This window comes from Canis lupus, chromosome 21 (genome assembly GCF_011100685.1).
Source record: "Canis lupus familiaris isolate Mischka breed German Shepherd chromosome 21, alternate assembly UU_Cfam_GSD_1.0, whole genome shotgun sequence".
NCBI lineage: Eukaryota > Metazoa > Chordata > Mammalia > Carnivora > Canidae > Canis > Canis lupus.
Genome location: NC_049242.1, coordinates 9,959,492 through 9,974,061, shown reverse-complemented (window position 1 = coordinate 9,974,061; position 14,570 = coordinate 9,959,492). Strand labels below are relative to the sequence as shown.

At 36.5% G+C, this 14,570-nt stretch overlaps 1 long non-coding RNA gene across 1 annotated transcript in view; it reads left to right on the top strand.

Moving 5' to 3' along the window:
• The first annotated feature begins 4,473 nt into the window (after nucleotides 1-4,473).
• Nucleotides 4,474-14,570, top strand: part of LOC106560174 — a 58,576-nt gene continuing 48,479 nt past the window's right edge. Inside the window, exon 1 of the long non-coding RNA XR_005375500.1 lies at nucleotides 4,474-4,752. This is a non-coding gene — a long non-coding RNA (uncharacterized LOC106560174). The remainder of the gene's footprint in view (nucleotides 4,753-14,570) is intronic.

The following is a 14,570-nucleotide window of genomic DNA, read 5'->3' as shown; positions in this document are numbered from 1 at the left end:
TGGGCACCGAGGCTCCTTCCACGGTTTGGCTACTGTGGCCATTGCTGCTAGAAACATCGGGGTGCAGGTGTTCTGGCGTTTCAGTGCATCTGTATATTTGCAGACTCCTACATTCTTGAAATACTCTTGTTTTGTTTTCATCACATCCTGGTTAACTTAGTCTTCTCACTGGCTATTCCATTTTAGTCTCTTGTCCTTGCTTCTCCTTTTCTGTTAGGCCTCTGAATGTTGCAGTACATGAGGGCTCCATTCAATGTTCACTAACGCTCTTCGTATATACTATATTCTCCCTGCCTCTGCCTTAGGATTTAATCATTTATTTGAGAGAGAGAGAGGGAGGGAAAAGGGGGAAAAACAGGGGGAGGGGACAACCAGACTTCACTGAACACAGAGCCCGATGTGAGGCTTGATCTAACAACCCTGAGATCATAATCTGAGCTGAAATCAAGAGTCAGACGCTTAACCGACTAAGCCACCCAAGTGCCTCAGATATACTATTTTCTTAGGTGATTATCAACAGAGAGGTAGCAATAACTTCATTAAGTTATCTAAAATACATTTCAAGTCCAACGCAGCAAAACGGATCTCTTGTTTTAATCCTACTTATTTCCCTCTACCCTTCTCTGGTCTCAGTAAATGGCATTAGTGTCTATCCCACTGTTTGGGGGAAGGGAGGAAATACCTTAAAAATTTTCGAAATAATTGCCACATACTTCTGATTTTACTTTCAAGAGTGAAACCCTGTTCCCATCTAATATTCTCCATTTCTACCACAAACACTTTAATTCAAATCACTGTCATCACTTACACATCACTTACACAGGATACTGCAGGAATCACTTAATTGTCATATTTATTTCTTATTTATCAATGTCCTATGGTATTTAAATGAAATTTTCTTAAAAACCCCTACCTTGGGTGATTGGGAAGTCAATATATTTTCTCATGGTATCTGCAAATCTGTGTGGAAATTTATTCTCACAGTTTCTTCTGTCCTTTACCTTATATGCCTAATGGACTCTAAAATCCATTTAGAAATCAAATTTTTTTCCTCTCAGCTGCTTTCTTCTTTGACATGTGCCACTGTGATGTGGGATATAGTCCCTTTTCAATACTTTTTCTCGAGTACATCTGCACAAAGCTTATATATAAATTTTTACCAAAGTCTGAGGTAAAAATTACAATGGAGACCCATAAGACTGAATGTTAGATTCTGCTGTTACTAGGAATATTTCGGGGGGCACCTGGGTGGCTCAGTGGTTGAGTGTCTGCCTTTGACTCAGGGTGTGATCCCAGGGTTCTGGGCCTCAGTCCCATATAGGGTGTCCCTGCAGGGAGCCTGCTTCTCCCTCTGCCTGGGTCTCTGCCTCTCTCTTTGTCTCTCATGAATAAATAAATACAATCTTAAAAAAAGAGGAATAGGGATCCCTGGGTGGCGCAGCAGTTTGGCGCCTGCCTTTGACCCAGGGCGCGATCCTGGAGACCCGGGATCGAATCCCACGTCGGGCTCCCAGTGCATGGAGCCTGCTTCTCCCTCTGCCTGTGTCTCTGCCTCTCTCTCTCTCTCCCTCTCTCTCTCTCTCTCTGTGACTATCATAAATAAATAAAAATTAAAAAAAAGAGGAATATTTCAGGCATTCTCAATGCTCAAAATCATAACAGTGGTTTCTTTCTCTCTGCCCACTTGTGATGCAGCTCAGCTTTTTCTCTTCTCTCACTTCTTTTTCTATACTATAAATTATTATGCAGTCCAGCTTACATATCATTTTGTCTTACTGTCTCTTTTCAAACTATGTCCCAGTGAAGGAAGGCAGGAGAAAAAGAGAACATGTTATATCTTTCACATTCAAAGTAACTCATCAAGATATTTTTTCTAAATAAAAGCCATCTAACTCCAGGGAGAAACTGTTCCAATCCTTAAGGCATAAAAAAGCAAGCATTTAAAAAACTCCAATACACAGATATCTATTCATACATTCCCTTCTCAATGATTATTCTTTGACTATGCAATAGACTCCAGATTTCCTAAAATAGGTAATCTGATCCTAAACTGTTCTCAGTCTTATCGCCTCTTAAATCCCTTCGAACATGGCATGCTATGGTCAAATCATTAAATTCCTCCTTCATTAACCAGTCTGCAATCTTTCATGCTTCTGTGCCTTTCTTTATACTTTATACATTTTCACCTGGAATTTCCTTCCACAGTTCACCTCCTTGAAGAATTCATGCTTTGAGTACAACTCTCATATGATCCTTGTTAAACTCGGAATAGAACAGAGTACTCGCTCCTATGTCCCACAACCCACTCGTTTACACCACCAATCAAAGTGGACTATAATTATGGATTGGAGAATCTTTTCTTCCTGACTAGACTGTGTGTCCTTTGAGGTTTATTTTCTTTTCTGTAGGCCAGCACCGCCGAGGAGTTCTAATGCTCAATAAGCATTTCTTTTCTGGCTCCATTATTTTTTAATGAAAAATTACCTTAAGTGTTTATTCTGCAGACTCATTCATGACCAATGACCTTCATGAATCTGATCCTTTGGATCTCTATAAAACACCTCCACAGTTTCAAATTCAGGGATAGAACGAGGTTCAGGTTTCACTCCTGCTCCTTACTAGCCTTCTATCTTTAGGCAAGTTATCCAGTGTCTCCAGTCCTTATTTTTTTTCTCTATAAAATGGGCATAATAACATCATCATTATAGGATTAAAAAAAACAATTAGATAATACTAAAATATGTAGTTAGGATAGGATTACTTAAAAGATGGTAAACGATAAACTAATGCTTATCCTTCTTTTAGTGATCTAGAGATGTGATGAAGGATAGCCCTTAGAAATCAAGCATGAGCTGCTCTGAAGGAGAACCCTTGAAAATATACAGCAGGGGATCCCTGGGTGGCTCAGCGGTTTAGCACCTGCCTTTGGCCCAGGGCGCGATCCTGGAGTCCCGGGATCGAGTCCCGCATTGGGTTCCTGGCATGGAGCCTGCTTCTCCCTCCTCCTGTGTCTCTGCCTCTCTCTCTCTCTCTCTCTCTCTCCTCTCTCTATGTCTATCACAATTAAATAAATAAATAAATCTTAAAAAAAGAAGAAAATATAGAGCAGTTGCAAGTACCACATCAAGCACCTCAAACTCAATCTCTGTCCTCCAATTCCTTTCTTCTCCCAAACTGATAGAGACTTCAAAACTGATAAAACTAATAAACTAATATTTCCTCTTTGAACACAAAGTTTTTTTCAGAGTAAATAATCAGTTATTATTCTTCCCTTCATATTTGATTTCTGAGCATGTGCTTGCAAGCTGTTCTGTGTCAGAGAAACTACCACATTTTGTTTCTTGGTTATTGATGATAGTAATATGGCAAATTCAAAAACTTCAGAATATATGCAGGAGGGGATATGTGGATTGCTGTGATAAGGTATTTAGGGGTTCTCTAAAACACTGTGACAATAGTTATAGTTTATATCTTGAAGGTTATTTACTTTGTGCATTTTAGTTATCTCTTTTTGGACTGTAAGTGGATGTCTATTTTTTTAATCTTTTATTTTTTACAACTTGAAATATTTATTTCTGTCATGAGAAACAATGGGTTTGAAATTCTATATTTCCAGGTCTGTTAAAGATTATTTTTGTTCTCAGATTGTCTAATATGATACTAGTTTTCAGCTGTCACAAAATGTATTCCATCTTTTTCATCTTCTGAATGAAAATGGTTAAATTATTTCAAGCTGCTCAGTAATTAAAAATAATTTGTTTACCAACTTGGACACAGTTGATTCAGCCCAGAGCTTTCTTGAAATCAAATAAATTTCAAACTACCAAACAGTTTTTAGCCAAAAGAATAGAAGGAAAAATCAGATTAAACTGCTAAAATATTCAGAAATTCTAGCTGAGCTTCTGGAAGCTGAGAGTTGTTTAAGTAAGACAATACCAGAACCTTTTAAAGATTATTTAAAGATATGGATAGTTACATGAAAACATTAAAATTCTACATTACAGTATGAGAGAACACCTTCCAAGGAAAATTTTGGCCCTTGGACTGTTTCTGCAAAGCAACCTCTAACGTCTTGGAATGTTCTGGCTTGTAAGAGTGCCTTTTCCTGGGTTCTTGGGCCACAACAAACAGTTTATTTTAACAACATTAGTTTTGATGGGGCCTTAGGCCACTGCTATCAGCTTGCCCACTGAAGGGGCCAGAGACTGAGTTAAGTAGGGTCACAATTTAGTAAGGCTGAGTACCATGAGTAGTCATGCTTCTGTGACTGACTTGCAATAAAATGCTGGGCACCAAGGTTTCAGTGATCTTCTCTGATTGGGAATATTCCATAAATATTGCTACACATTGTTGCTGGTAGATGTAACTGCTGTCTGCATGACTCCACTGAGAGGGACAATGACGTAGGTTTAACATCTCTTATCTCCTGACTCTGCCCTATGTGAATCATTCCTTGGCTGATTTTAGCTCACATCCTTTTACTTTAATGAACTGCAGCCCCACGTATCAGGGCTTTTCTGAATTTGGTGGGTCCTTCGAGAGAATTATTTAACTTAAAGGCAGTCTTGGAGATCTCTTGAACTGCATTTTTGAACATGCAATCTCTAATAGCCATTGGTCACTCTTCCTTTTATGCAAACTCTGTTTCAATTCTCTGCACAGAACTTTTTCCTTTGTAAACAGACTTCTCTGCAGGTTCACTGCTGTGTATCCAGTGCCTTAGAGAAGCACCTGACACAGAGAAGGCATTCGGTAAGTATTTACTGATCGTCTGAATTGTAATGCTTATCAACCTTGATCCTGTTGTTTCTTTGCTATATTAAAAAAGTAAAGAATTTTCAGATGCTGTCTGTTAGCAACCATCTTTATTATCCTTATAATGGCTTCATGTCAATTACTACCACATTTTTCTCCCTTTAGAGCAAAATTCCTAAGAATTCTAAGAGTTGTCTTGTCTTACAGCCTCAATTTCTTTCCTTGCATGTTCTCTTAAATGCAATTCAGTCAATTTTGGGTTGAGGGGATGGGGGAGTTGGTCTCTACCAAGATCTTTGTTACCAAGATTTTTACTTTGCTATATCAATCAGTAAATTTCCAGATGGCATATTATTGTACCTATCACTGATGTGTGGCAGAATCATTTCCTCATCCTTGAAAGGCTTTCTTCCCTGCTTGGCTTCTAGGAAACTACAGATCCTGGTTTTCTACCTACCTTTTCGCTGATACTTTTCATAATCTTTTGATGGTTTTTCCTTAGTCCTCATTCCATAAATACTGGAATACATCAGGGTTAGTTCTTGGAATTCTTGGGTTTGTTTGTTTGTATTTACTCTGATTCCATAGAAAGATCATACATTCTCAAAGGACTGAAGTACCATATATAGGCTGATTATTTAAAATTTTGTGTCTCTACTTCAGACCTCTGAACTCTGATCTCATATAATGAACTCCCTAATGTCTCCATGGGTATTTAATACATAAGCCAAACTTAAAATCTAATTTTAAACACCCAAATATTCAGCATCCAAAACTCCTAATGTATCCCCCCACATTTGCTTCTCCATAAGTCTTCTGTATCTCACGTGATAACTACAAACTTACAGTTCCTGAGATCAAAAACTATAGGCCCCTTCTTAGTTCTCCTCTTTATTCTTACCTCTCATTCAATTCAGGAAGTTCTGTGGGTTCTATCTTCAAATACCCAGACTCTTACCACTTCTAACTATTTCTATGCCACCACTGTAGGCCTAGTCTAAGCCAATATCATATCTCATCTAGATCATCATGACCAATAGACCCTAACTGTTCTCTCCACTTCCTCCATTATTCCTATATATTCTATTTACCTAGCAACCAGAAATATCTTTCACAATGTAAGTTAAATAGGTTATTCCTCCCCTCAGAAGCCTCCAATGGCTTATGCCTCACTTGAAATTAAGGGCAAAGAATTTCTAATGGCCTGTAAGACCTTGTAGAGTCCATTTCCTACCATCACCCATGACCTCATTATCTCTCTGATGTGTCTTTCCCACCTTCCATTCACTGGGTCCTCACTGATTGCTCCTTGTACATTACAGGACACTAATTCTTCAGGAGCTTTATATTTACTGTTCCCTCTGCTTATACCTTAGATCTTCAAGTTATCTGCATGGCTTATTCCCTCACCTCTGTGGGTCCTTTCCTCAGATATCACCTCCATAATGAAAATTTTTATTCTACCCCCATTCAAATAGGCACACTATCCTCACCTTCATTAACACTTCAATAACCTCAATCCCTTTGCCAGCATTTATTCTTCTGTTTGTTTTTTATCACTGTCTAGTAATGCATGATAGCCAGATATTTACCCATTATTTTTATTGTATATTATCTTTCCTCCCCACTAGAACATAAGTTCTGTGATGGCAGGATGTATATTCTCAGTATTTAGAAAATAGCCTGGCACATTCTATAAATTATTCTATAAATTATTGACAAATAATCTTTAAAAAAATAGAAGACTTTTTATCAGTGAATAATGTAAATAGATATATAGTAGAAGGCACCATAAAAATGTGCAATAAACATAGCTTTACAATCCTCAAACTGCTATTTGCAAGCAAAGTAATTCCTCAAGCTTTTTAATCTATCAAGTTATTGGTTTCTTTACTTGAAAAATTTATATAATGATATAAATTCTAAAACTTGGGGATCCCTGGGTGGCTCAGCAGTTTACCTTCTGCCTTCTGCCCAGGATGTGATCCTGAAATCCTGGGATCAAGTCCCACATCGGGCTCTCTGCATGGAGCCTGCTTCTCCCTCTGCCTGTGTCTCTACCTCTCTCTCTCTCTCTGTTTCTCTCATGGATAAATAAATAAAATCTTTAAAAAAAAATTCTAAAACTTGCATGAGGATTGAAATAAAAAATAATAGTGCTTGACGTTTTTGCAGATTTTCAATAGCATTGATTCTCATTGTCCTTAAATAGACTGTGTCTGTATGGGGGGAGGATAGTTTACAATATGATGCCAACTAATGTGACAGTTTGCATCTCAAGCTATCGTTAGCTTGAAGCAAATTAAAAAGTCTGTAAAGATTAAAGATATTTGACATTGAGAAAACCTTAAAACCATCTAACCTAAAGAGCTCATTTTAGAAATAGAGAAAATGAAATCCAGAGAAGGTAAATAATTTGTGATGGAGTTGGAAGTACAACCCAAGTCTCCTGATTTCAGGTGTATTGTGGTTTAAAATCACAATAAAAAAGCAAGGATAGAGACTCCCATTTTGTCACAAATGTCCACATGAAAGGCTGAACCCTGTCTCACAGGTCTTTTAGGTGTGGGGTTAAATCATTCAAGATACCAAGGCTACCTAGGGGAAGACCTTTCCAAAACCTGAGAAGAGGAAATAGTCTAAGTCACAGACATTTCTTTTTTTTTCTTCTTTCATTTGGTCAGACTGATGTGGCAGTGGAGAAGAAATCCACCCAGCATCCAGTCTGGGTACCCCAGAGAAGAAATCTTCATTGAGCCTTAACGAAAGAGCAGCATCCTCCAAGGTTTGCAGCTGTGAGATAATCATTAGCCTGGGAACATCCTGAGCCAGGAAGCTGACAGTAGAGTGTTTCCAATTCCCGAGAACTGCATTTGTCTTATAATGACTGCAGTTGTCAAAGTGTCATTTTGCTTAGAAGATGGTACCTTTGCTGAATACAGGTTGGGGGAGGCAGAGCCAGCCCCAAAGACATGTGATCCTCATTGCCCTGCAATTGTGTAGGCAGGTTAACTGGTCAGGCTGTTCCTTTGGTTTTGGCTATTTTAAAAATGAAAAAAAAAAAAAAAAAGATAACTACAGCCCTATTGCCAATTGCCTTGGAAAAGATACAGTCAATTTTCTCTTTTGTACTTAGCAGAAACAGTATTGGTGTCACCTCAGGGGTGGGGAAGCCTTATTGTCTAGGTGTAATCTATGGGACCTGAGGGCTTCTTGAAATGCACATTCTTAAGATAATGGAAGTATTCCAAAAAGTTCAACTTCTCTCCTTTAAGTGAAAAAATTATTCATTTTCTGTGCCAGTAACATCTACAGATTACTTATATATTCATAATGAGGTTACCAAGTTCTTAAACTCATTTAACATGAAATTTAGAACCATGGAAAAATATTCTCATCCACACATACATTCTGAATCCCTCTCCAATACTTCCCCTCACTGTCAAACAAAAAATAATACAATGAGAGAAAAATTATGTAACACTGGTACACCGAGTGAATTACTAATTGGAAATTGTTATGAAAAGCTGTGGTGAAAAGGGAAGTCTACTGCCCTATAATTTGGTATCATATGAGCTGGGCCTGTGCTTTCAATGAAGTAAGAGAAACCACACACATCTAGAAGAGAAGGAAGTGTAAGTATACATCTACATTTTTGTGCACTGCCTGCCTAGCTCCAATTAAATTTGTCTCAGTTTTATTCCATGGGGTAATCTGATTGATTCTTTCTTGTACAGAGAGAAAAACAGAGGAGAAAAGAATATCTACCAATGATTATGTTACCTCAGCTCTGGTGATGCATTTTGCAAGGGTTTATACAATGCCATTGTTTTTTAGTAGTACCTAATCTCAGTGACTGACCTCTTCAGGTATTCAACTCTACTCCTAAACAGGAGAAATGTATAAGAAGCCAATGTAAATGAGGACAGTGGATTAAGGTTTCATTAGGGTAGACAGTTATTTTAAAAGTATAGTACTATTGTCTATTACATTACTATTGTACCTGGCCTGCCCCTTCCATGCTGTCGGTTATCATGTATTACCGCCCATGATCACCTTAAGTTATACATTGAGTTCAGGCTCATTTAATGGCTCCAAGTTTAAATGAGTATTTCTTGAAATATGCCACTCAGTACTTTTACAAACCTTAATGCTGAATGTTGTGACTTACTCTACACAGATTTGCATTGAGGGGCAGAAGACACGTAAGGGACAAGAAGACGTGGCCAAGTAGAAAAGGAGTAGTGACTTAAGATTTATTGCACAACCATTTACTGATTACTTTCTATGTTTGTCAACATACAATAAAAACATTACCTTGTTTCTCTCCCCAAGAAAATTCGAATGTCTTACCTATCAGGCTCTCCAAGGAAATACCAGGTTCTAAAACCCAATTCTCTTCCACATTAGCCAACTGACCTTTGGCAACTGACCTAATATTTTACTTTCATGAAGTCTCAGTTTTATAAACTGTAAAATGATATAATTACATCTTGCAGAAAAGGTAATTTAAAAAAACAATATTTGTGAAAGTGCATAGGATTTTGTCTGACCTACTATAGATATACATGCATGTTTATCTGCAAATGAAAATTATATAATACCTCTTAAATCTCTTACCTATGGGACATGGAAATAGGGTAAGATAGATGAAAAGGCAAATAAATATTATTCTATTCACTCTCATAATTTCTTGTAGGTGCAAGAAAAGAACTTTGGGAATCTTTCTCTCACTAGGACATGAAAGGGCCCAACAATTAGGGATAAATAAGGAAGGCAACATTCACAGGTATTTTAATTATTATAAAACTATGAAGCTTAGATATAGGAATTGGCTTTGATTAGAGCCAGTAACTGAGAGTTCCATTCTCTTAGGTTCCCTTTGCATGGCATTGTTTCTCATACAGCTGGTTTAAGTTCATTCTTCAGAAAAATATACTCTCTTGAAGTGATTTAAACTACCAAATAATTTGTTATTTGAAATAGCTCAAGAAAGTTCTTCCTGAAAGGGGAGTAGAAGCTATACTTGTAAGAGGGCTGTCATTGTAATTAAACAAGAGGCTTCATTCCACCAGAGAAATAGTGTTGGCTTTATGTTCACTGTGAATGAAGGATGTTAGGAAGGGCTCTCTTTCCATCTGTGATTCCTTCTCAGAAATAACCTGCTAGGTTGTCTGCATCTCTTTCCATAGCTAGTTGCTCCTTATGTAAAAGAAGCAATGATACCAGCTATTGATTACTCTTATTCATGCATCCGATTTTTTTAAAGGGTTAGCTGCTAGCCCATACAATTCAGTAAGAGTTTTTGTTTAATGACATTTTCTATTTTTGCTTTAGTTACTAATAAGAAATCCTGCTGATTTGCCTCATGTTTTTCTCCAAAGCATCTCAGCTGGAAGATGAATACTAATTACAAGGAGGGTTGGGGTAGACCAGTTGAAGTTGGCAAACTTGGCTATGGTCTCAGAATGGCTCTTCTAATCTGTTACTTTCTAGCTAGAGGCCTCTGGATGGAGGACATTTGAAAATGATTTCTATAAACTTTGTAGATTCATGACAAATACTTTCATGTAATTTTAAGAATTTAATCTTTCAGTTAAAAAAGTTCTTCCCATGGGATCCCTGGGTGGCACAGCGGTTTGGCGCCTGCCTTTGGCCCAGGGCACGATCCTGGAGACCTGGGATCGAATCCCACGTCGGGCTCCCGGTGCATGGAGCCTGCTTCTTCCTCTGCCTATGTCTCTGCCTCTCTCTCTCTCTCTCTCTCTGTGACTATCATAAATAAATAAAAATTTAAAAAAAAGTTCTTCCCAGAGTTTGTAGTTATAGTTGCAAATATGTTGTAAGAAAAAAACTATAGAACATTATTACATGTCTTAATTGGTAGATATCTGAGGATACAAAAAGCCGCAAACAACACAAAGAGTTTCTCCTGAAATATGGAAATAATGTTTTTATCCCTATCCCTTGGTTGTCAGAAGAAAGAAGCAGGGCTTTGATGAAGGTTATGCTAACAGAGGAATATTTGTAACTAAAGTGATAGATAACATTGACATTAAGGAAGCAGGTAGAGCTAAGGGTTACCTAAAGAACAGAGTATAAGCCAGTTTCCAAACCAAAGATAAAGCTGTGAATATAGACACAAGGAACATAACTTGAGAAAATGAGAAGTGTTTTCTGGACAATTTTCAAGACAGGTATCTGACCCCAGCAAATTTTATAGGCTATCACCAGAAAGTTTATAAAGAGCCATGGCAAGGCTAAGAGAAGATTACAGTGTGAGCCAGTTCACAGATTCTCTCTGATGCAGTAAATGTTCTTGCCAATTCCTTGTAGAGGAGAAAGTGTCTACTGTCCATCTTTTACATTTCATTACATATAAAAGTAATCCATATGTTTGTCACTGGAATGTCATTAAATCTTCCAATTATCTGTTGTTCATCAGATATTTATTTCTTTTTAAATACTTTACTTATCTTTTATGCGTGAGACAGAGTGCATGTGTGAGCAAGAGTGGGGGATAGGGAGCAAAGGCAGAAGGAGAAGCAGATGCCCCCCCTAAGCAGGGAGCCCTACACAGGGCTTGATCCCAGGACTCTGGGATAATTGACTAGAACCAAAGCAGACACTTAACTAACTGAGGTTCCCTTTTTTTATTTATATTCATTGTCGTTGTCCATATCTTTCTGTCTTTAAATACAAACTACTTTGAGTTCCTACTCCACTTTATATGGAAAGTCCAGGCACCTCGCAGTCTTGTGTGGGTTTAGGAGGCATACCTTGATCAAATTTCTTGCTTCTGCTGAATTCTCAATTTTACATTCTAAGATTGTACTTTTCTCTCTGCCTTTTATATTCCTAACCGTGGAAAATCTCCCCTTTCTTCAGACCCCAGAGCCATTGGTTATACTAATTTGGACAAAAGTGTTTCACTAAATATTAAAGACAAATTTTAGCACAGCATAGAACAAGTTATAACTTAAAACTGAATTATCAAGCAACTCAATCCTTTGACCCTTTGGCGACACCTGCCACAGCCTTCTGTCCAACCCTTTCACATTTTTTTAATAGTTTTCTTTCTTATAGCCTTGCCTGATGCCATGTTTATTTGACCTTCTCTACTTCTATATTCTTCCCTCTCTATTTTTCTCAAATCCTACAAATGTCTGATATTTGTCATTCATGACAATTTATTGATTTCTGTTGCTACTAGCTGCTTCTTCACTTTCTAGGAGATACAACAGGATAATAATCACCTTGTATAACTAAGCAACAATCTATCTAGGTGCTTTCTACCCATCCATGTAGCTTTATTAAGATAAAATAAACATAACATTGTGTAAATTTAAATCATATGGGTGATTATTTGCTACATGCATATACTGTGAAATGATTACCACAAAAGATTACTTAGCATATCCATCACTTCAAATAACTAATCATTTTTTGTAATGAAAATTTTAAGACATATTCTCCACTCAACTTTTTCATATTTAATATAGTATTACTAACTATAAATGACATACTGTACATTAGATCTCCAGAACTTAACCGCCTTATCACTGAAGATTTCTACCTGTTGACCAATATGTCCCCATTTCTCCCACCGTCTAGTCCTTGAAAAATCACCATTATACTCTGTTTCTATTAGTTCAGCTTTTTATTTTTTTAAGATTCTAAATATAAGTGATATCACACAGTATTTGTCCGTGTCTGACTTATTTCACTTAGCATAACATACTCAAGGTATAACCATATTGTTGTAAATGGCTGTATTTCTTTCTTTATTTCAGCTAAATAATTTTCTGTTTATTATATATGCCACATCTTATTTATCCATTTATTCACTGATGGAAGCTTAGGCTGTGTCCATGTCTTGGGTATTGTAAATAAAGCCCCAATAAACATGAGGATACAGATATCTCTTTGGGACAGTGATTTCATATTCTTTGATAGACATCCAACAGAGAGATTGATTATTGGATCATATGGTAGTTATATTTTTCATTTTTTGAGAACCCTTTCTGCTGTTTCCAAGTGGCTATACCAATTTATGTTCCAAAGATGCACAAGGTTTAACTACCCATCCTCATCAACGCCTCTTGTCTTTTTAATAATAGCCATTCCAACAGGTGTGATGCAATAGCCCATTGTGGTTTAGACTTGCGTTTTCAAGATGATTAATAATGTGGAAGAGTGTTGAGAATGGGATGTAAACAAAGAGCATTTTATTTGGACATCTTGCTGACATCACTACACACCTACATGTCTCCGTAATGAACAACTATTTACCCTGGTCATGTTGCTCCTCTCTTAGACTGCAGCTCTGTAATAACTGTATTTTTATAGTTATTTTTTCCTTTGTATGTAAAAAGTTATGTATAAAAAAAGTATATATAGTTTTCATCATAGATTTTAGATTATAGATTCGACTATTCTTCAAGTTACAAACTATAAAATATAGGTAATTTGACTGGGTGAAACCTGACTAATTAGTAGTCAGGAATCTGGTACTCAGAATGAGAAAAATTCATAAGCATTTTAGGGCTATAAGCCGAATATATTACAAAGTTCACTGAATCTCACATTTATTATTGTTAATGGGAAATTCTTTTGGTGTCTTTGAGGGTGGCTTTTGTGCACAGAAAATAAAATTCGTAGTTATATTAGCATTTAAAAATAATTGTTTTATATTCAAATTTTATTATTTTTTATTTTTTTTATATTCAAATTTTAAAACCTATTAACCCTTAAGCTTTTAGTTTTCAATGACAAATATTTCCTTCTATTTAATTAATGTATCGAATTTTAACAATCACCTTTGATCAATTTTTCTCCTTTAGTACTTCTACTACCTAACAAATAGAACCCTTCTAAGTATTTAAATGAGTCTTATAAATACAACAGATTAAAGTTAGTATGTGCTAATTCTTATATTTAATACTGTTATCAAATTCATTAATGTTTAACCTGTCATATTAAAATAAAAAGTTTCAAAAAATAAAAAATAAAATAAGTTTCATCATTTACATAAATATTTTAATTATAATCATAACGTTAAGCTATTAGGTATTCAAGTGTGTGGTTTTTCTTATTAAAAAACAGTATTAGAAGAAAAAAACAGTATTGGGTTCAGTTGGTTAAGTGTCTGCCTTTGACTCAGGCCATGATCCCAGTCTTGGTATCAATCCCATGTTGGGCTCCCTCCTCAGTGGGGAGTCTGCTTCTACCTCCTTCCCTCCTCTCCCCCCTGCTTGTGCTCACTCTTTCTCTCTCTCATAAGGAAAATCTTCTTTAAAAAAACAAACAAACAATATTTACAATTTTGTATATGTATACCTCCAGACACACAAATTGTTCTTAAGGACATTAAATTATAGGTACCATTACTTCTAAATTTTTATAATTTATTTTAAATTAAGTGGATTTGCCCACCAAGGAACCATATTCATCTACCAAGGAAACATTAATATCACTTCAGGCAACTTAAGGTTATCCTTAAGTTGAATTTTGGATTATACGCCCAATTTAGCTGGGGTTGCAGACCAACCAGTGATTGGGAAGAGACCCGACATCTGAATGGCTTTGCTCAGGACAGTAAGAAATACATAGAGACCTCATTTATAATTCTTATATATCACCTCCAACTCCATACATTCTAACTAATAGGGTCTTTATCCTAAATTCTCTGGATTTATGTTAGCTAATAGATACCTTACAAATCCTTCTTGAGTCTCAAACCATCCTAGATTACTCCACATACAGAATGGATTCAAGGTTCTTTTTTTTTTTTTTTTTTAACTCATTTCATTCTG